The following is a 21,076-nucleotide window of genomic DNA, read 5'->3' as shown; positions in this document are numbered from 1 at the left end:
TTCGGTAAATTGAAAATTATTTTCTAAAATAAATGAATTAAATGAGAAATATAAAACTAAAATGAATTAAAACGAAAATTATTCCCTAAAATGATGAATTAAAATGAAAATTATTTCCTAAAATGAAAATATACAAGTGTGGTAAAATGGCGAAAATGTCGATGTTGCCTCGAAGTGCGTGCCCGCGAAATTATGAAACCTGAAACATGGTAATCTTCACGTATTTACCAAAATAATAACCCGTAGGAATAGGAAATTAGTCGTCATGGAATTAGGAAAGATCCAACGCGGAAAATCACAGAAGTGAAGCTGAGGAAGAGGCGCAAAGATGAGCTACGTCTCTTTGAAGAGGCGCAGCAGGTGCTGCGCCTGTTCCCAAGGTGTTCAGCTCTGACGGATTTTTGGAAACAGAAATTAGTATAAATAGAAACGTCGATGGAGCTTTTACTCACACAAATCTTCCGTCTCTGCTTCGTTTACTTGCATAAAATTCTCAAAATAATTTTTTTTATCATGAATACTTTGGAGATTCGTTTGAAGGAATGGACCAACGAATTTTCGAACATGGAGAAACATGATATGGGCTCCTATAATTTTGGATCATTGTTGAGTTTAAAACTCATCAAGGTTGTTAAACCGTTCTTGGATGCTTGTCTTGACTACTGGGACCCGAATTACCATGTTTTTGCGTTCCCTGGAGGTGATATTTGCCCATTTCCTGAAGAAATTGCTGCTATTGGTGGGTGGGATTCTGAACACTTGTCTGCCATTCCTTCTACTTCGCAAGGGTACAAGAGCAAATTTAGAGACTTGCTTGGGTTGACTAGACTTGAGGTGGACCGTCTAGTGACTTCGAAGGGCGTGAGGATGCTGGACTTCATAGATCGATTCATCAATAGGGCCGACCCCACCGTTTCTCATGTTGCTAGGCGGAGGGCATTTGGCTTTTGCTTGTTGCATGTGTATGTCTTCCAAGGGCATGTTGATGAAGACTTGAGGGGTGATCCCCGTCTTCTGGGCCTTGTTGAGCAAATGGAGCTGCGCAGGAGCCCAGCTTGCTTATGCTTAGGAGAGATTCTTTTGGGTTTGGATAATAGGAAATCCAACCGTGATCTACCGTATTTGGGAAGTCCCGTCATTTTGCAGGTAAAAGACATTTTTCTGTTTTTATTTTTTTCTTTCTTCTCTTTTTTGTTTTCGTTTTTTTTTTCCTTTTGTTTTCGTTTTTTTTTTCGTTTTTTTTTTGTTTTTTTTTGTTTAATGTCTAATACCCGCTTTTGGTAGGTTTGTTTTATGGAACGGCTCCGATTGATCGAGCCCCCAGTTCATGTGCTTTCCTATCATGCCCGCTCGATTGCGATGAGGTCGAGGTTGTACATGGTGGACTTCACTCGGGTCTGTGATTACTGGAAGAACAAACTGAAGAGCGATGATGGCCCGTTGATTAGGTGGGTCGTACCGTGGTGGCACCTAAAATCCGTCACCGGAGTGTCTTCTTTGGATCCCACTAGGTCCGTGCGCATTCCTGGATTGGAGTTTATGGTGTGTATCTTCCCGGAAAGGCTGATGAGACAAGTTGGGCTGAAACAGACGATCCCGAAGCTTGATACCGTCCCGCAGACTGCTATGGCGCTTACTACAGAGAGCCGAAGAGAGTGGGCCATTAAATGGGCCCAAAGAAACATGTGGTTCTTGCATTTCTCCGCTAATGCCTTGTGGGTGTCGGATTCTTATCTGAGATGGAGAAAGGCTACTACTCCGGAAGAGCGCGAGAGACTGAGGAAACGCGAGCCCGTTGACTACAAGGTGCGCGAGGTAGAGAAAGAGAAAGAAAAGCATTTGACTGAGGGAGAGGAAGAAGCCGGGTTTCAAGTTGTTCCTCCTTCGAAGAAACCAAAGGCTACTCCTGTCGCGGAAATGGTGATTGGCAAGAATGGAAAAGCTAGGCCTCGAGAAAGACCGTTGGTAATTAGGTCTGAAGTGGCGCAAGAGCGTCCGGCTCGAGGTCGTGACAAGAAATATGACAAGAATGACAAGGGAAAGGGGAAGATGGAGGAGTAGCCCGAGTCTTTATTTATTATTTGATTATTATTATTTATTGTTGTAATAAAAGGTGGGGTTTTTAGAATCCTAGCCTATTCTATTTTTATTATGTAGCCTACTATTATTATTCGAATGAATGAAATAAAAAAAGGTTAAGTGGTTATGAAACCGTTGTGATTTTCTATTTATTATTCTTGTCGAATTCCAAATGCAATGCAAATGTCCTTCTATTTACATTTTAGATATAACGGGTTGAATCCTGTGAAGGATTGCCTACGTATTCACTTAAAAAAATGAAATCAAACCCTTGCGCGTAGTTCGAGTAAATGTAAAAGAATAATTGTTCTAAGCAAGAGCTTGTAATGAACTTAGAAAATAAGCACAAGCTTTTTGCTTACTTTGAAGGTGCAAATTTAGTTTATTTGATGATATGAGGATGACAAATTTGTCAAAATGCAAGAGCACAGCGACATTAGCTTATTTCAGCTTGGCCAGGGGCCGTTTATTTAGTGCCACAAGAGCGACACGTGGGGTTACGCGAGGCGCGTTTTTGTTCCTATTCTAAGCATAGTAACGTTTTAGTTGGTCAAGGTTTGTTGGGTTGGAAAACTCATTCCCGTCTAGGTCTGTGATTATAACCGCACCCCCTGGGAGTATGGATTTGACTAGGAATGGTCCGGCCCAATTAGGTTTGAATTTTCCCCGTGGGTCAACAGGTAGAAGAGCTCTAACCGATTTGAGCACTAAGTCTCCTTCCTTGATGTTTCTTGGCCTAACCCTTTTATTGCAAGCTCGTTTGATACGTGCTTGATATGTTTGGATATTATGCAGGGCGCGTAGCCTACGTTCATCCAGGAGGATGAGTTCTTCATATCTATCCCTCTTCCAATCGGCTTCCGGGATTTGACTTTCGAGTAAAATACGCAAGGACGGTATTTCTAGCTCGACTGGTTGTACAGCTTCCATGCCGTAGGTCAAATAGAAAGGATTAGCCCCAGTGGGCGTCCTGACAGATGTACGATATCCCCATAAAGCAAAGGGTATCTTGCTTGGCCAATCTCTATAGTTGTCAATCATTTTCTTGAGAATCGTGACAACATTCTTGTTTGCCGCCTCTACCGCGCCGTTAGTCTGTGGTCTATAGGGCGAAGAGTGGTGATGCCTAATCTTGTATTTGGCTAGCAGTTGCTCGGTCTTAGCTTGGAAATGTGATCCATTATCACTAATGATCTCATGTGGGCAACCATATTGACAGATGATGTTGTTTTGTATGAACTTTGCCACGTTTTTAGCTGTAAGACTAGTGTAGGAAGCTGCTTCTACCCATTTGGTGAAATAGTCAATTGCTACTAGGATGAAACAGTGACCTCCTGTTCCGGCCGGGGTTATCTTCCCGATTATGTCAATTTCCCATGCAGAAAATGGCCAGGGAGACGTCATTGTATAGAGCAATGAAGGAGGGACATGTTGTACATTCCCGAAGATTTGGCAATTGTGGCAATGCCTTACATATTTGATGCAATCGGATTCCATTGTGGTCCAATAATACCCCAAACGTGTGATTTCCTTTGCCATCATGGGCCCACTCATGTGAGGACCGCATTCTCCGTCGTGGACTTCTTCCATCACCTTTCGCGCCTGTGAATGATCAAGGCAACGTAAGATTACACCAAGAGGTGTTCTTTTGTATAACTCTCCTTGTATGAGAACGTATTGGGAAGCGAGTAGGCGTATAGCACGTTGTCCCCTCTTGTCCATATCTGGTGGATAGGTACCATTAAGCTTAAAATTCAGGATTGCTTGGAACCAGGGTTCCTGCGCGATTTCCTCTTCATCGGTGATTTGGTGGACATAAGCCGGCTCTGACCGTCGTTCGATGCACAAAGGCATTTCCACCATGTGATCCGGCATATTAATCAAAGATGCAAGTTTCGCAAGAGCGTCTGCAAATTGATTTTCTTCCCGAGGTAGGTGTAGGTAGGTTACGTGATCAAAGAATTGGGCAATTTGGTCTATTCTGGCTTGATAAGGTGCGAGGCTTTCGCTTTGGATTTTCCAAGATCCTGTAACTTGGTTGATGATCAGTGATGAATCCCCATGTACTCTGAGGTTTTTAATGCCTAAGCTCACTGCCGCTTGTAATCCGATGAGACAAGCTTCGTATTCTGCAGCGTTGTTTGTCACCTCGAAGTCGAGTTTGACAGCAATTGGTGTATGCTCGCCTTCGGGAGAAATGAGCAACACTCCTATTCCAAATCCTCTCAAGTTTGATGCTCCATCAAAGTAAAGGTCCCAGGAATCTACATCAGTTTGGAGTATATCCTCGTCTGGAAATGACCAAGTGTCTATCGTTTGTGCGTCATTGATGGGATTTTCTGCGAAGAACTCGGCGACGGCGCGCCCTTTAATAACTTTCAGTGGCACGTATCTGAGGTCGAATTCTGAGAGCATCAGGGTCCATCTTGCTAGGCGTCCGTTGAGGACGGGTTTCTCGAAGAGATATTTGACTGGATCCATTTTGGAGTATATTTTGACGGAGTAGCTAAGCATGTAATGGCGTAGCTTCTTCGTTGCCCACACAAGAGCGAGGCATGTCTTTTCGAGTTGTGAGTATTTGCACTCGTACTCCAAGAACTTCTTACTAAGGTAGTAGATAGATCTTTCTTCACTTCCTACAGTTTGAGCCGCATGGCACCCATGGTCTGTTTCGTTCTTCGTGAGATATAAACCAAGAGGTTGATCTCGTTGTGGTGGCATGAGCACTGGCGGTTTAGCCAATATCTCTTTGATTCGGTCGAATGCCTTTTGACAATCGTCGTCCCACATGGTGTGGTCTGTTTTCTTGAGTTTCTTGAAGATAGGCTCACAAATCATTGTAAGTTTCGATATGAATCGACTTATATACTGCACTTTTCCCAGGAATCCTCTGACTTCTTTTTCTGTTTGAGGTTGTGGCATTTCGATCAGAGCTTTGATTTTGGAAGGATCTATTTCTATACCTCTTTGACTAACGACGTATCCCAGGAGCTTGCCCGATGTTACCCCGAATGTGCATTTCTGAGGATTGAGCCTCATGTTGTACTTTCGTAGCCTTGCGAAGAACTTGCGAAGGTTCGCAATATGCCCCTCTCTTTCCTTGGATTTGACAATCATGTCATCTACGTATACCTCAACTTCTTTGTGCATCATGTCATGTAAGAGTGTAGTTGCGGTGCGTTGATACGTAGCTCCGACGTTGATCAATCCAAACTACATGACCGTATAACAATAGGTTCCCCATTGAGTGACGAAGGCGGTCTTATGCATATCTTCCATGGCCATTTTGATTTGATTATAACCCGCATACCCATCCATGAAGGATAGTAATGCGTGGTCAGCAGTATTGTCCATAATATGTCGATATGAGGTAAAGGGAAGTCATCTTTTGGACTTGCTTTGTTCAAGTCCCTAAAATCAACACAAACACGGATTCTCCCATCCTTTTTGGGTATATGTACTATGTTGGCTACCCAGTCAGAATACTCGGAAACTTTGATGAACCCGGCTTTAAATTGTTTGTCAACTTCTTCCTTAATCTTGAGAGCCCATTCTGTCCTCATTCGTCGAAGCTTCTGTTTCACAAGTTTGAAACCTGGCTTAATCGGAATTCTATGTTCAGCGATATCCCTGTCGATCCCTGGCATGTCTTTGTAGGACCAAGCGAAAACGTCTTTGAATTCGTTTAGGAGATTTATGAAATCGGCCCTTTCGGTAGAGCTCAAGGTAGTCCCTATCCTAAGTTCTTGGGGTTCTAGTTCGGTTCCTACATTGATGGGTTCGGTGTCTTCTATTACTGGTCCCCCTTCCCCTTCCTGTAGTATTTCTTTGGCTATGTAGGGAAGTATTTCGATCGAGTCTGGGTCTTGGTCATCCTCAGTATCATCGTAAACAGAATTGCACTCAAGATAACACAAAGAGTAAGCAGAACCTGATTTATTCATATTAAAATTTGAGTAGAGTTGAAACAAAGAAGCCAACTGATCCATGGTCAGTGGCGGCAAATGGACAGTGGTTGGGGCATTTCCCGAACTACTGTGACTACTCGAGGCTAAGCTAGGAGAAACAAGGGGAGTAGGGATGACGACAAGAGGAGACTCTCTAACGACTTCTCTAGACTCCGACTCTGACTCCGAATCCGACTCGAACTCATCGTCTTCTGGTTCTCCTTTGAACATCTCTCCTTCTCCAGTGGTGAGCTTGAAGAGTCTTCCTTGATTGTTGGTCCACTTGATTTATTTTCTCCATCCTTTCTGCTGTCTTGCGTTGGTTTCTGTGATTAGCGCGGTGGGGTTGAAGCGATCGTCTTGAAGTATCATGGTAATGATCTCATCCTGCGCGGCCCTAACAAATCGATCTTCTCCAAACAATAGGCTAACAGCTTGTTCGTCTAAGCAAGGTGCTTGACGGGTTTTGACGGTAGGAACCGTTTCTGGAGGGATAAAGTAGCAATCGTGAAAGATCTCGATTCCGGCTAGCTTCCTCTCGAGATAATGCCAAGGCTCGGGAAATCCGTGAAAGAGTTCTAGACTTCCTTCTTGAACAAAGTACCCATTTAAAGTAGGGAGATAGGGTCTCATTTGGACTCCTACACGCTTACAGTTTTGGACTTGGGCAAGCATTTCGAGAACCTCTTCTTTAGTGGGTTTGTACCCTAGTCCAAGTGGTATCCTCTTTGAGTTGCCTTCCTTGTATGGTGCGAAGGTTTTTCTTCGAGTAGGGTTCAAAGGCATTTCAGGGAAGTATCCTTGGGTTTTGAGCATGTGGTTGACCACCAAGTTGGAGTAGGGATCATAGTATAAGGGTGCCAACTCACTTTCTATGACTCTTACACTTTGGAAACCTCCAAGTTCGTATACGGGATCTGCAAGGACTTGATTGTTCGACTGTTTTTCGATTATTGCCTTGATGGGTGACGAAGTGATCGTCACTACTTTGCCATTTAGTGGGATCTTGATCTTTTGATGAAGGGTGGATGTTACCGCTTTGGAAGCGTGAATCCACGGCCTTCCTAGAAGTATGTTGAAGGAAGCTTCAATGTCCACTATTTGGAAGTTAACCTTTCGTTCAATTGGCCCTGTGGCTATGGTTAGATTAACAAGTCCTACCACCTTTCGTCGTGTACCATCATATGCGCGCACACCTTGATTGGTAGGGGTCCAATCCGACTCTTTCATGCCTAGCTTGTATGCCGTTTTGAGGGGTATGACGTTGACCGCGGAGCCATCATCTACCAAGGTCATCGGCACGTTCTTCTTTAGACAAATGACAGTGATGTAAAGAGCTAAATTGTGACTAGCGCCAAAGGGTGGCAAATCTTCGTCTGAGAAAGTAATAGGATTACTTAGCTTTGGTGATTCTTGGAAGACCAAGTTGACTACATCTTCGGGTGTCGAGTTATGTGCTACGTTTAGTTTGGCCAAAGCTTGCAGTAAAGCTTGGCGATGTGGGAATGAGCTTGCTACTAATTGCCAGACTGAAAGATCAGCCTTCGTCTTCCTCGTAATTGCTTGAGCAAATGGTCGAGTGGAGTCCTCTTCGTTATCATTTGGTGTGACAACGTTGGTTGGACCGTTTTGAGTAGTGCTTTGATATGGACGACCCGAACGAGTTAGGTGGTCTACATCTTGGTCTTCACCATTTTGGACTATTTCTTTGACTAGGGAGTTTTCAATGAGATACTCGTCCTCATCATCGTCGGCCCAAACTCCATTGATTGCAGTTGGCTTTCTCATTCTCATGATTTCATCTTCCAGTCGTATGATTTGGTCAACTAGTTTATCAACCACGGTGACTACTTCTTGCATAGTAGCATTTTGAGAGAAGATTAGTGGCACATGTTCTTTGGGTGTTGCGTTGGGATCACGTAAAGTTGTCACCATATTTTCTAATTCCCAAACTTGCCCATCTACACTCCTTGCCCATATGATGAAGTCGGAAATGGTAGGGGAGATAGTAGAGTAGAACCCATCATTCTCGATTGCATAGATTTCATTTTCGATTGGAGAAATGAGGTGTGAACAATCTAAGATAGATTCATCACTTGTGATCACTAGCACTCCAAGAGGATTCTGAGTGTTGTTGGGATTACCTCCTGGTGGTATTGGCAATCGACCATCTTCAATCATGTCTTGAAGCACGTTTTTCAACTTGTAGCACTTTTCTGTGTCATGCCCCTTGCCCCTATGGTATTCACAGTACGAGTTCTCGTCCCAGAATTTGGATTTCCTTTCGGGTTCGGGAGTAGGTCCAATGAGTTGGAGTTTACCTTGCTTCATTAACCTTTTTAGAGCGTTGGAGTAAGTGTCCCCAAGATTTGTGAATTTCCTTGGTGGGGTACTTTTCTTGGATGGCTCGAGAAGGTTAACTTCATCGGTCTTGCTAGTAGAGCCGTATGAACGACTTGTTGAACCTTGATATCCTCGACCTACCGTTTTGGACAAGAGTCCTTTACGGATGTCATCTTCAATCCTTGTCCCTAGTACGGTTAAGTCCTTGAAAGTTTTGATGTTTTGGTATCTCAAATGATTGGCATAGATGGGTTTGAGATTGTCCACAAACTTCTCTACAAGGGTAGCCTCATCCGGGCGTTCAACTAGTTGGGTACTAGTCTTCCTCCACCTACTTAGGAAGTCGGTGAATCCTTCTTTGTCATTTTGGGTAAGCACCTCTAGAGTGCGCATGTTAACTTGGATCTCGGCATTATCCGCATATTGTTTAGAAAACTCGATTGCAACATCTTCCCAAGTAGCGGCCTTCTTATGATCTAAGGAGTAGAACCATTGTTTTGGGATAGTGTCAAGAGATGAAGGAAAGATCCTTAAGAACATCTCGGGTTTGATGCCTTTGATAGACATGTAATCCTTGAAGGCACGGATGTGGTTTAAAGGGTTCTCGTGCCCCTTGAATTTAGGGATATCCGTCATATTGAAGTTGGTTGGCAATTTGGAATTGACGGCCTCATACTTGCGATTGTTCTCCCTATAAATGTCATCCCCCTTAAGGTACATCAATTGCTCCTCTAAGTATTGGAGTCTTTTCTCAGCTACAGTCATCCCCATGAGAGGATTTTCATCCTTGGATTCATTATCGGAGTCACCTAGTACTTCACTTTCATGAGGGGGCAATCTCCCCTCTACGGCATAGATACGGCCCTCGATGAGCTCAAGGCGGTCATAGACTTGGTCTTGGGTAACTTGCATTTGGGCTAGCGCGGCTAGGATTCGATCATTACCATCTTGAAGTTGGTGGAGGTTTGTTTCGCTGGATCCAGGCATCTTGAAAACTGGATAAGAGATTGGCGACGAATCAAAACACGATCGACCATTCTAACACACTTGCTAAAAGAAGAAATGTTTTGACTCGTGAAGTGGGTGTGTGCCACTTGTGTTGAGTGAGCATTGAAGAAAGACAAGGTTTTTGAAAATGTGTGTCCTAGTCAACTATAGTGTAGTTGTAGGAGTGGACTCAAAGTGAGGTTTTGAAATGGGCTTGTGGCCCGAATTTTGACACGACAAATGGATAGAGTTTTGACTGGATTTTGCGCTAATTGAAGGCCTATTTCGAAATTTTGATTAAGAAAAAAGGGGTTTTGATTTTTGAAAAATCGTCATGGTTTTGTTTAGAAATGGTGATCACGTAAGGTACAAACATTTATACAAGCATTATAATGGGATGCTGAGTGCATTTAAAAGGGTTTTGGTTTAAAGGTTGGGTTGCCATACCGAACCATCAAACTCGAAGTCTGTGGAGAGGCTCGTACCAAACAAGAGTAAGGCCGATTCCTAGTCCATTTCCTCAAGTAGTGAAGGCCCTTGATACAAACAAGAGTAAGCATCATGGTATGGATGACGTCAATCGCTATCCATCCTTAGGCCAAATAAGAATTAGGACCGTTTAGACGGGACGATTGGTCGAGTGGGTTGGGTTGGGCCTAGGAAGGCCGAATAAAACGATCTAGGAAGACCGAGTTATGAAAACCGACAATTGTCTTATACAAACTATTCCCTAACCTTGTTCAAGTTTCACCCTTGCTACACGTAAGTGTATTATCCCCAGTGAGTCGCCAAACTCGTGGACAGCGGGGCCCACGGGCGCTTGGGAGAGAAGAGAAACAAGCGTTTGCATTTTTGTTGGAGTCGCCACCAATTTTTATGGGAAATTGGAACCGTTCGAATACCTCGTGTCATGTCAAGACACAAAGTAGAGACATGAACACTAAGCAATCGTTACCCTTAGCATTCTATGTCTAGAATGACTCTCGTGGATGCCAATGAACACGGGTGTTCACGGAGATCTGGAGTAAGGGGTGAGGGTACGTATTAGGAAGCTCTTTTGATCGAACACCTAATCCCGCCCGCCTCGATAGCGGCCTCTACTAATGATTAGGGAAGTTATTCATACTCGATATATCATCGATTATATGCATGCAATGCAACATCCATGTTTTAATCCTAGCATGTGAGAAATAACTAAGTCGGTGAACAATTAGTTAGCATACAATTAATGTCTAAGTAGGATTTAATGTTCGATTACATGTGAAAACATACAAATGATGCAAGAAATATGATAAATACAATAAAGGAAAATTACAATAAAGAAAATTACAATAATTACATCGGAATAGGCGATTTATGTCGAAAATATCTTTAAAACGGATAATTTGAGAAAACGAATAAAAGAAAGAAATAACGAATAGATCAGAAGGCGATAATACGGTTAATAGTTAATTATACGTAAGCTAAATAACTAAGTCAAGGCAAAAACGGAGTTCAGGGACAGAATTCAACCGAATAAAGCAGCAAGAGAGTCGTCCTTTGAATAGGCGCGAGACGCTGCGTCTTTCGACTCCGATTCTGGTTGTGAGCGGAATTGCGTGTTGTTAATATCAATTGGTAAATTTAACGATTGATTAAATTATTTACTCGGATGAAAGTGATTAGTAGGTTATTTACATGTGAATGATGGGTCATAAAGCAATAAAACATGAAGGAGACGGAATTAAACGAATTATTTACATGAACGAATGATCGATTAATGAATTAAACTAACTAAACAAATTAATTAGACTAAACATGATGAGTTAATGACGAACATATGATGGTGATGATAAATAACAGATGCAAATATATCAATGACGAATTGCAGAAACTCAATATGAACAAATTGAACCTCTAAAACACGAATTTGAGTTTGATGACGAAAACCCGCCAATATTGGTTATAAGGGATTTAAGTCGGGTTTAAATGATGAATTAAACATGTTAAAGATGAATAAATAATATACATGCGAATTATATGCTATTATGGCGAAGAATTAACAAACAAACGAAACAAAAACAAGAATTTGACGAATTGCAGAGGACGAAGGAAGAAGAAAGGAAGCAGGAACTGCGGCAGCCTCACGAAGAGGCGTAGCAGGTACTGCGCTCCTTCGAAGAGGCGCAGCAGTTGCTGCGTCCTTTCTCGACGGTCAGTCTTCTGGAAATCCGTAAAAGAGGTTTTAAAGTATGGTTTTAGAAATCGGTTTTAAGAGGTATTTTCGACATAAACCTTACATTGATGATTACAATAAAATAAAATACAATAAATAAAAGAGAGATATACACCCTCAGACTTACATGTTGACGAAACGAGAAGGAGTAAGATATCGATTAGTGAAGCTCGACGCGAATGTAAAGAAAGTGCCCTCGTAAGAGGAAAACGATTAGATTAATTAAGTTGATTGATGTGGAGTTGGTCAAATTGGTCGGTCATGCAAACGAGGCTGGTACTCAGAAGGATCCGAGCTTACGTGGTCGAAAGTTCAAGCACGTAGACGCCAAAAAGTAAGAACAAAGGTCTAGAATGCTGATCGAGGCCATTTCGTGTTCACAATTAAGTATATGTGGTCGTTGGTCAATGGTCGATACAAAACACAATTTATACTTCACAAACAACTCTACAATTAGTAAAGAGGCAAGTAAAGGTCGGATCCCAAGGGACGGGTATTGAAATGAGAATTCTATTGTAACTAGTAGTGTCTAGGGGTGTCACAAATTGGGTTGGTGTAGAAGGTCACTAAACTAAAATAACAATGAAAATAAACTAGCAAGATGAATAAAATAAGGGGTGTAAACAATTGATTAAAAGGCACTAGGGTGTCATGGGATCATAGGGGAATCATGGGATATGATCATACAAACATGTTCTCAAATTATAAGCAAGCAATTATTGTTGTGATGGATTGAGTTGGGTTATATCTTACAATCCTAGGAAAGTTTGGGTCCCGGAGCCGAATCGATTAGATTGTACAACACCTACAAGTCGACTTAATCTTTCCTACTCAACACATGCATGGTCTAATGAGACTCGAGTTGGGTTATGTCTTACAAGTCTCATTGAAAAGATAGAAGATGATAGTAAATGCAAGGATTCATAGGCTTAGCATTTCATCAAATATAACATGTGCATGAATTGAGATCAAAACAAGCAAGCAAATAAGATATGAAAGCATATTGATTTAAGCATGAATCATTCCCCATGTTGGTTTCCCTAATCACCCATTAAACCCTAGCTAAGAGACTACTCACTCATTATCATGTTGATCATGCTAGCAAGGTTGTCAATCATACCAACAATATGAAACATGATGAATAAATGAAAGTAATTAACAATAATTAAAAAGGGATTAAGAGATTATACCTACTAATGATTCCAATAATAAAGCAAGAATAATAGAAGTACTTGAATCCTAGATTGAGAGGTTGTCAATCTCCCAATAATAACCCAAATAATCTTCAATTACCCAAAATAAAGGAAGAACAAGAGAGAGATTAAAGAACTAAAACTTGGATTAAAACTTGATTAATACTTGATTACAATATTGAAAAGAGATTTGATTGATATTAACTACACTAATTATTGATAAGAAGAACATGCTCCTCTAATTAGCCTAATGGGGTATTTATAGTGAAAATTAGGGAGGATGCATTAGGGTTAACTAAGGGCTAAACTAGTAATTACACTTTTTAAGTTGAGCAAGGAGGACCCGGTATTTTCCGAGAGAAGGGCTTCTCTTTTCGTAGCTTGAAGAATGAAATCCGTCTTTGTCGGAATCCGTGCGGATTAGGGTCGGGACGGCGGATTTGGCGGTGCAATCCGAGCGGATTCAGGAGAGGGACGCTCGGATTGTTGAGGGGAATCCGAGCGGATTCCAAGGAGGGACGCTTCGGATTGTTCTGGCTGGACGGGCGGATTGTCTGCAATCCGTTCGGATTGTTGGTCAGCGTCAATTCTTCTTCTTTTCTTCCCTTTTCTTCATAAATTCCTTGGGGATTTCCTTGGGGACGCAAGGATCCTTTCTCAACATTGTTCTTCTACTATGATATGTACAAAGGCCTTCTAGTCTTGTCTCTTCTTGATGCTTGGTCATTGAATACAATCAATTTAGCCTCGTTTTGCCATGAAAGTGCAAGATTCTTACTCCTTTCCTACCAAGGGATCAAAATCTCAAAGAATATGCAAAACAAAGAACTAAAGATAAGAAATGACCCAAATAGGCACTAAAAAGCATGGAAACAATGGTAATTCGGGGGCTAAATATGCGCCAATTATGGTCACATCAAATATCCCCAAACCGAACCTTTGCTCGTCCCGAGTAAAGAGGTGACAAAGACTAGGACCAAAACTAACCTATCCTAATAATAATAGCCGATATGAGACAATTAGCGGGTCTCACTCCGCCCCTTCAACTCACAACAAGACAACCATGAGGTAGGGTGCCTTCTTGCAAGGCAAGGTGGGTCTTGCCAAAATGGCGACACATCCAAACATTAAGCATATAAAAATCACATAATGGATGCATCTACAAAAAGAATAGCCACTTTCCTCATCTAAGTGGCGGAAATTATCTACAAGGGAAGCAATTCAAGGGTACACAATCCTTCATAGATGCAATTTGTTCAAACTACTAAGCCTAGAAGGATACCAATAAATCACCTCCAAAATGTGTCAAGCTAGGGTACCTTTGTCCTCAATCGTTAAATGCTTTTGTCAAGAGTAGACTCCCTATGGTGTTAGAAACACTGGAGGATCGCGGAATTCCCCCTCTTGCCTAGACAAGAAGAAGGGTCGTCCCCTCTCTACCATGCACAAAAATGGATATGATGGATAAAGGGATCGATAGATATTTGAGTTTCACTTTTGAGAGTTTGCTTTTGTTTTTGTTTTCCCCCCAATTTCATGTGGCATTTGACATTTGAGAACACTTTTTTGCCATTTCTTTTTGATTTTTGGCATTTCAATACTTGACAACTTTTTTTGCATTTCTTTTGAACATTTTCAAAGTCACCCCAATTAGTAACGAGGGTGCCTTGTATTTGAAGCTTAGGAGTTCTATTTTTTTGCTCCTCTTTTCATTTGATGCAATTTTGCAAACTTTCTTTCACTTTTCATTTCATTGAACTCAAATTGATTTCTTTTTGTGCCCATTCCCTTTTGTTGACAAAAATATGGTAGAATGTAGATGATGGATGTATGGGTGCATGGTTTCAAGGGTCACCTTGGAATAAACGGTAGCCAAGGAGTTATCACACCACAAGGTACTCTTGACTAGGCCTTAATCCATGGGTCAAAGGATACTAGCATGGCACATCCTAGGGTGTTTTACAAGTATTCTAACAAGCAAAGTCTTAAGAATAAAAAGCATCTACTAGGGCCTATATACACTTGTCAAGTTTCCCAAATAGACGGTTTCACAAAACTTTTCTAACATGCAAACTACATGCCATGATGCAACTAGCATATACACATCCTAATGCAAATGATTCTACCAACTAATATGCCATATAAACTAAATGCAATCCTAAGTTCACATTGTTTTTACCGCATCAATCAAAATAAAGCCACATAGTCATTAACATAAAGAGGAAAAAGGAGATTGGAAAGATCATACCATGCGGTCTTCAATATCCTCATGTCTCGGATGTGGCGTAGTCAATCAATGTGAACAAGGATAAAACAAACACAATATATACAAGACAATATATACAAAGGAAATGAACTTGTTTTTGGTTTTTTAATTTTTCAATTTTTATGGTTTTTTGAAATTTTTCAATTTTTATGGTTTTTGAATAAAAGTTTAAGTGTTAGAATTCCCATCCCCACACTAATATGGGCATTGTCCTAAATGGCCAAAATGATGGAAATTATGCAAAGATGATGCATGATTTCTATACTAAATGCAATTCTACACTAAGCTATACTACATGATGCATGGTTTTTGTTATGACGGAGAGGATAATTTAGATTACCTCCCGTTGTGTATGCATTAACTTCCCCAAACCGAGTGAGACACTATTGCTAATGTCCAAGGATGGGTATAGCTCATGCACACACATGTTATGCATGAAACTAGATTGTCATTTTGGATTTTTCAAATGGGAACAATAAAAACACCTCAATGGTACCGAGGTGTGAGTCCTTTGATGTTGCTAGGACTAAACCAACAATGATCAAAATGAAATAAAATACAAAGAGATATAGACAAACCGTGGGAGAGTAGGAATCTCCAAGGCTTGCTAGTCCTCCATCATGCTATCATCATCATCACTTCCCTCATGAGAAGTGGTCACATTGCCACTTTCCTTGGCACTTTCTTCTTCACTTTCTTCCTCATCTTGTTCATCATCATCTTCACCATCTCTTTCTCCATCTCCACTTGCTTCTTCCTCAATATTATCATCAATTTCTTCACTATTTCCAACAACCTCATTGTCTTCCACCACGTCCCTAGATGCACCCGGAAACAAGGCTTCTTTATCCGCCCAACTAGGCAAAGGACAAGATGGATCAAGGAGTCCTTGCCTAGCTAAATGTAGGAGGGGAGGATATTGAGCCAAATATGCATTCTTCCGATCTTCATAAGCTTGCTTGTGCATGGCTTGCATAAGAAGAGTGACATAGTCTTTCCCAATTTCAACTCCTTCCGGTTTGAACTCTTCATACACAAAGGGGTAAGGCGGTGTAACAATGGAAGAGGAGGGGGTTTCATGATCACCCTTTTGTTGTTGAATGATGTACTCGGCTTCTTCGGATAGGGGAAGTAGATAGTTGGTCCGGTGGACACTTAGGCGACAAATCTTCGAGGGTAAGGTGAACGATCTAGCTTCACTAGTTAGCCATCCATATTTAGTGTCAAGGGGGTTATGGGCAACCCACTTGAACTTGTTAATCATAATGTGCATATTAATAAGATGGCCACCTTCCTTTGCTTTGTACTTCTTATCCTTATTGAAATTAGGATCAAAGTGCTTAGCTAGGACCGTGACTAGGCCGCCATTGACAATAACGGTCGTACCCTTCTTCCCATTATCAACATTAAGCCATCTATCAACCAATAGCCTCAAAGAATTAAAAGGCTTGGTGTGAATTCTTCCGACATTCAAAGCCGATTCAAGGAGAATAAAATCAAGTCTTGTGAAATGATTGGTGTCTTTCCTAGCAATTATGGTATTTCCCACAACTTTGTGCCATACTCTTATGCCCGGATGATGGACCAAAAGAGCACGACAAGCATGAAAATCATCAAATTTCTTCCCGGAGATTGCCTCCCAAAGAGGCTCGGGGTCATACTTTCCATAATGCTTAAGATATCTCGATTCATCGCTAAGACCCAAAATTTCACCCAATTCCTTAAAGGTAATGCGTCCACTAATGTTAGCTAGACGAAACTCAAGATTTTCCCTATCCTCAACTTTGGTAACTTTTAAAGAACTTAAGAATTCCAAGACAAGGGAAGGGTATGTCGATTCCTTTGTTTCAAATAATTTCTTCAAACCCATGGCATTGAAAAAGGCTTTTGTTTGTTCAAGAACACCCAATTTCTCCAAGGCATCTTCACATATGAATTTGGTGGATTGAATTGATTTCATAGCAAACTTGACAAATGTATTTCTATGGGTATCGGAAATAAAAGTTACCTCCGGATAATGCAAGAGTTGATCGATTACCGGAGTAGAAGGTGATGCTCCCATAGAAGTTTGTTGTTGTTGTTGCACTTCCAAGTTTGGTGTTGATACCACCATTGCCAAAGCTTTCTTTGTTTGGAGAGCTTTTTGCCTTTGAGAGAGAGCCTTTGCCTTTGGTGCCTTTGTTGCTCCCTTTGTCCTTGTCATTTGATGAACTAACCAAGAAAAGAATCAAAAATCTTCAATTTGTAGAATGCCCAAATCGATTTGAAGGTGAAAGGCTTTGCCTTTATGAAATCAAAAATCGACTCAAAGGTTGAAGATTTTGTTCTTGGTTTTCATTTTTATTGAAGATGGAGTGATTGATTTGTTGTTTGAAGGATGGTTTGATTTGATTTTGGTGGATTTTGTTGAGGGTTTTTGTTTTTGTGATGGAGAGGGTGAGGGTTTTGATGTTGTGGGTAGTGTTTATGAATGAATGAATGAAGGAATGAAGGTGGGAGGGTATTTAAAAGAAGTCGACATTTTCGAAAACGCAGGGGCAATCCGTGCGGATTAGGCCCAATCCGTGCGGATTCTGCAGCTTCAAAATTTTCAGAAGCTCGCCTAAAGACGGGCGGATTCTGGGGAATCCGCTCGGATTCTTCTGTGATGGGACGGGCGGATTTGCTTTGCAGACGGACGGATTTCATCCCGAGAAAATTTCTTTGTTTTCTTCAAACAAAAAGACGGGCGTCTTCTTCACAAGACGGACGGATTCTATGAGACGGGCGTCTTTCCGTAAATACGCTCGGATTCTTCAAAGACGATCAAGAAATTTTCAATTTCAGCTCAGCTCAGGACGGGCGTCTTTTGGTCAGGACGCTCGGATTGTTGAAGACGGGCGGATTCTCAGGAATCCGCTCGGATTCTTCCCTGTTGTACACGGATTCAGTTCCACCCGTGCACAAACGCATTCCCATATCATTCTTTCTTTCTTTCTTTCAAATCTTGTGTTCTTCATTGTGGGGGCACTACTAAGGCATGAATAGCCTAGGCAATTGCCATCCCCACACTAAGGTAAAGCACTACACATCAATTGAAATCGTTAGTCCCTCCCTCACTTCTCTCTTACATGACATTTATTTTGATCAAAGTAAATAAAAATCCAAAAATGACAAAAAATGCAATACAAGAATTGAAATGTAAGTTAGGGAGTTAGAAATATTTACAAGTGGTGGTTTAGGGAGGACTCCACCAAACTCTCATTCTTGATGAGATGTCAAGGGGGCATGTTCAAGGTGTTGTTGATGTTGCTCAACACCTTGAAAAAGTAATCAAAAGCTTGTTCATTATTATGGTAGAGGTCCTCAATAGACCGTGGCCCTTGTTGTTGATCATGATCGATGGCATGCCCAATGTAGGGATTAAAAATCCCTTCAAACTCGTCGTCCCAAAGACCACAAACTTCATTGAGTTGATCATTGAAAATCTCTTGCTTAGATGGAGACAACTCTCCCAATTTCTTCTCTTGGCCAATGAGGCCATCCTCTTCTTCCTTGGTTGATTTTGATGAGCTTTGCAAGCTCTCCTTGTCATAATTCACTTGCTCTTTGAATGGAGCATCTTCAATTTTCTTCCTCCATTGGAGTTCCGATTTCTTCCTTTCATCTTTTCGGCTATAATGATCAATCATGAAACATGGCTCATGCAAACGAGGAGCTCTCATGGTTTTGTCAAGATTAAAAGTTATGCTTTCATCTCCCACTTCTAGAGTGAGCTCTCCATGTTTCACATCAATCACCGCACCCGCGGTGTGTAGGAAAGGTCTTTCTAAGATGATTGGAATGTTGGAATCTTCCTCCATATCAACAATGACAAAGTCCACCGGGATGAAAAACTTCCCAATTCGCACGGGGACATCTTCCCATATCCCTAATGGTGTCTTCGTCGATCTATCGGCCATTTGGAGCGTGATATTGGTGCATTTAAGCTCTCCCATTCCCAACCTTTTACTTACCGAGTACGGCATGACACTCACACTAGCCCCTAGATCACATAAGGCTTTGTTGATCGTCGTGTCGCCAATGGTACACGGTATTGAGAAGCTTCCCGGATCCTTTAACTTTGGAGGTGAACTCCCTTGAAGTATTGCACTACTCACCTTAGTGAAGGCGATAGTCTCAAGTTTCCGGATCGACTTCTTCTTTGTGAGGATATCTTTCATGTATTTTGCATAGGCCGGTACGTGATTGATTAATTTTGTGAAAGGAATTGAGACTTCTAAATTCTTCACAATCTCCATGAACTTTCCAAGTTGATCATCAAATTTGGGCTTGGCTTGACGACTTGGAAAAGGAAGTCTAATCACAATGGGCTCCTTCTCTTTGGCCTTGTCTTCATTTTTCTTTGAACTTTCTTCTTTTGATGATTCCCCTTCTTTGGGGCTTTGCACAATTTCTTCCTTTTCACTAGCTTGCACAACTTCATCCTCAACTTGCTTCTTTGGTGCTTCATACCTTGTACCACTTCTCAAGTGAATGGCACTAACCGTTTCATGTCTTGGGGGATTACTTTGAGGTGGTAATTGCCCCTTTTGTCTTTGTGAGCTTGAGGATGCTAGTTGAGTCAATTGTGTTTCCAACATCTTGGTGTGAGCTAGAATGTTGTTGATGGTAGTGTCCTTTGCTTGGCTATCTTTTTGCATTTGAGTGAAAAATTCTTGTTGGTTCTTTTGCATTTGGAGGACCGCTTTTTGGACATCAAAACCTTGGTCATTTTGGTGATTGTATGGATTTTGATTTTGGTAACCTTGGTTTTGATTGTAAAAGGGTCTTTGATTTTGATTCCTCATGGGTGGTGGAGTGTATGTTGTTTGAGGGTTTTGAACATTTTGGCTTTTGTATGAGAGATTTGGATGGAACTTGGTGTTTTCATTGTAAAAATTTGAATAAGGGGTACCACTTTTGTAAGCTTGGAAAGCATTAACTTGTTCGGTTGTTCCCCTACACTCACTTGGGTCATGACCCAAAGTTCCACAATTCTCACATATCCCACTTGGGATTGATGAGGATGCCGTCATGGCATTGACATGATGCTTTGATGATTTTGAGTTTTCCTCAAGTCTAGCCATAGCTTGTTCAAACTTCAAGTTGATTGTGTCAATGTGAGCACTAAGTTGAGCACCCAATTGAGTAACGGAGTCCACTTCATGCTTTCCTCCTCTAGTAGCCTTGCGAGGTCTACTATATTGTGAATTATGGACCGCCATTTCCTCAATCTTGTTCCATGTTTGATTGTCATCAACCTCGGTGAACATTCCATTTGATCCCATATTGAGAATGTTCCTTGAATCTTCATATAAACCATTCCAAAATTGTTGCACTAAAAACCATTCGCTAAGTCCATGGTGAGGACATGAGCGACAAATACCTTTGAACCGCTCCCAAGCCTCATACAAAGATTCTTCATCCCTTTGCTTGAAACCCGTAATTTGAGCTCTTAGCATGTTAGTCTTTTCCGGTGGGTAGAAATTTTTGTAGAAAGCTAGAGCTAACTTCTTCCAAGAATCTATTCCAAGGGTGGCCTTATCAAGGCCCTTCAACCATTCTTTGCGGTGCCGATTAAGAAAAAAGGAAATAAGACCCATCTAATTTGGTCTTGAGTCACGCCCGTTTGAGAGATAGCATCACAATAATCGCAAAAGGTTTCCATATGAGAATGAGGGTCCTCACTAGGCATCCCCCGAATTGGCTCCTCTCAACTAGTTGGATGAAGGCGGACTTGGCAATAAAATTACCGGTGAGATGTTGCGGTGTAGGAGTACCATTTGGTAGATTCTCCTCGGTGGGTATAGAGTGTGACGAGAATTTAGGCATTGTAGGTGGATTTTGTGGGATATTGTGTAATGGGTTTTCTTCTCCTTCTATTGCGAAAGGATTGACAAACTCACTAGTGGGTTGAACAACTTCACCAACACCTCTCAAATTCCTCCTAACAAGTCTCCTATTATTCGTCAAGGTTCTTTCGATTTCACGGTCAAAAGGTAACAAATCACTTTGTAACCTTCTA

General features: G+C 41.4%; 1 non-coding gene across 1 annotated transcript; it reads left to right on the top strand.

The window, feature by feature from the left end:
* Positions 1-20,406: 20,406 nt before the first annotated feature.
* On the top strand, positions 20,407-20,513 carry LOC141650726 (small nucleolar RNA R71). Its single transcript, XR_012546744.1, has one exon. It is a non-coding gene; the product is annotated as a small nucleolar RNA R71 (small nucleolar RNA).
* Positions 20,514-21,076: the final 563 nt, after the last annotated feature.

Source organism: Silene latifolia, chromosome 3 (genome assembly GCF_048544455.1).
Source record: "Silene latifolia isolate original U9 population chromosome 3, ASM4854445v1, whole genome shotgun sequence".
NCBI lineage: Eukaryota > Viridiplantae > Streptophyta > Magnoliopsida > Caryophyllales > Caryophyllaceae > Silene > Silene latifolia.
This window is presented reverse-complemented; position numbering and strand designations above follow the sequence as displayed.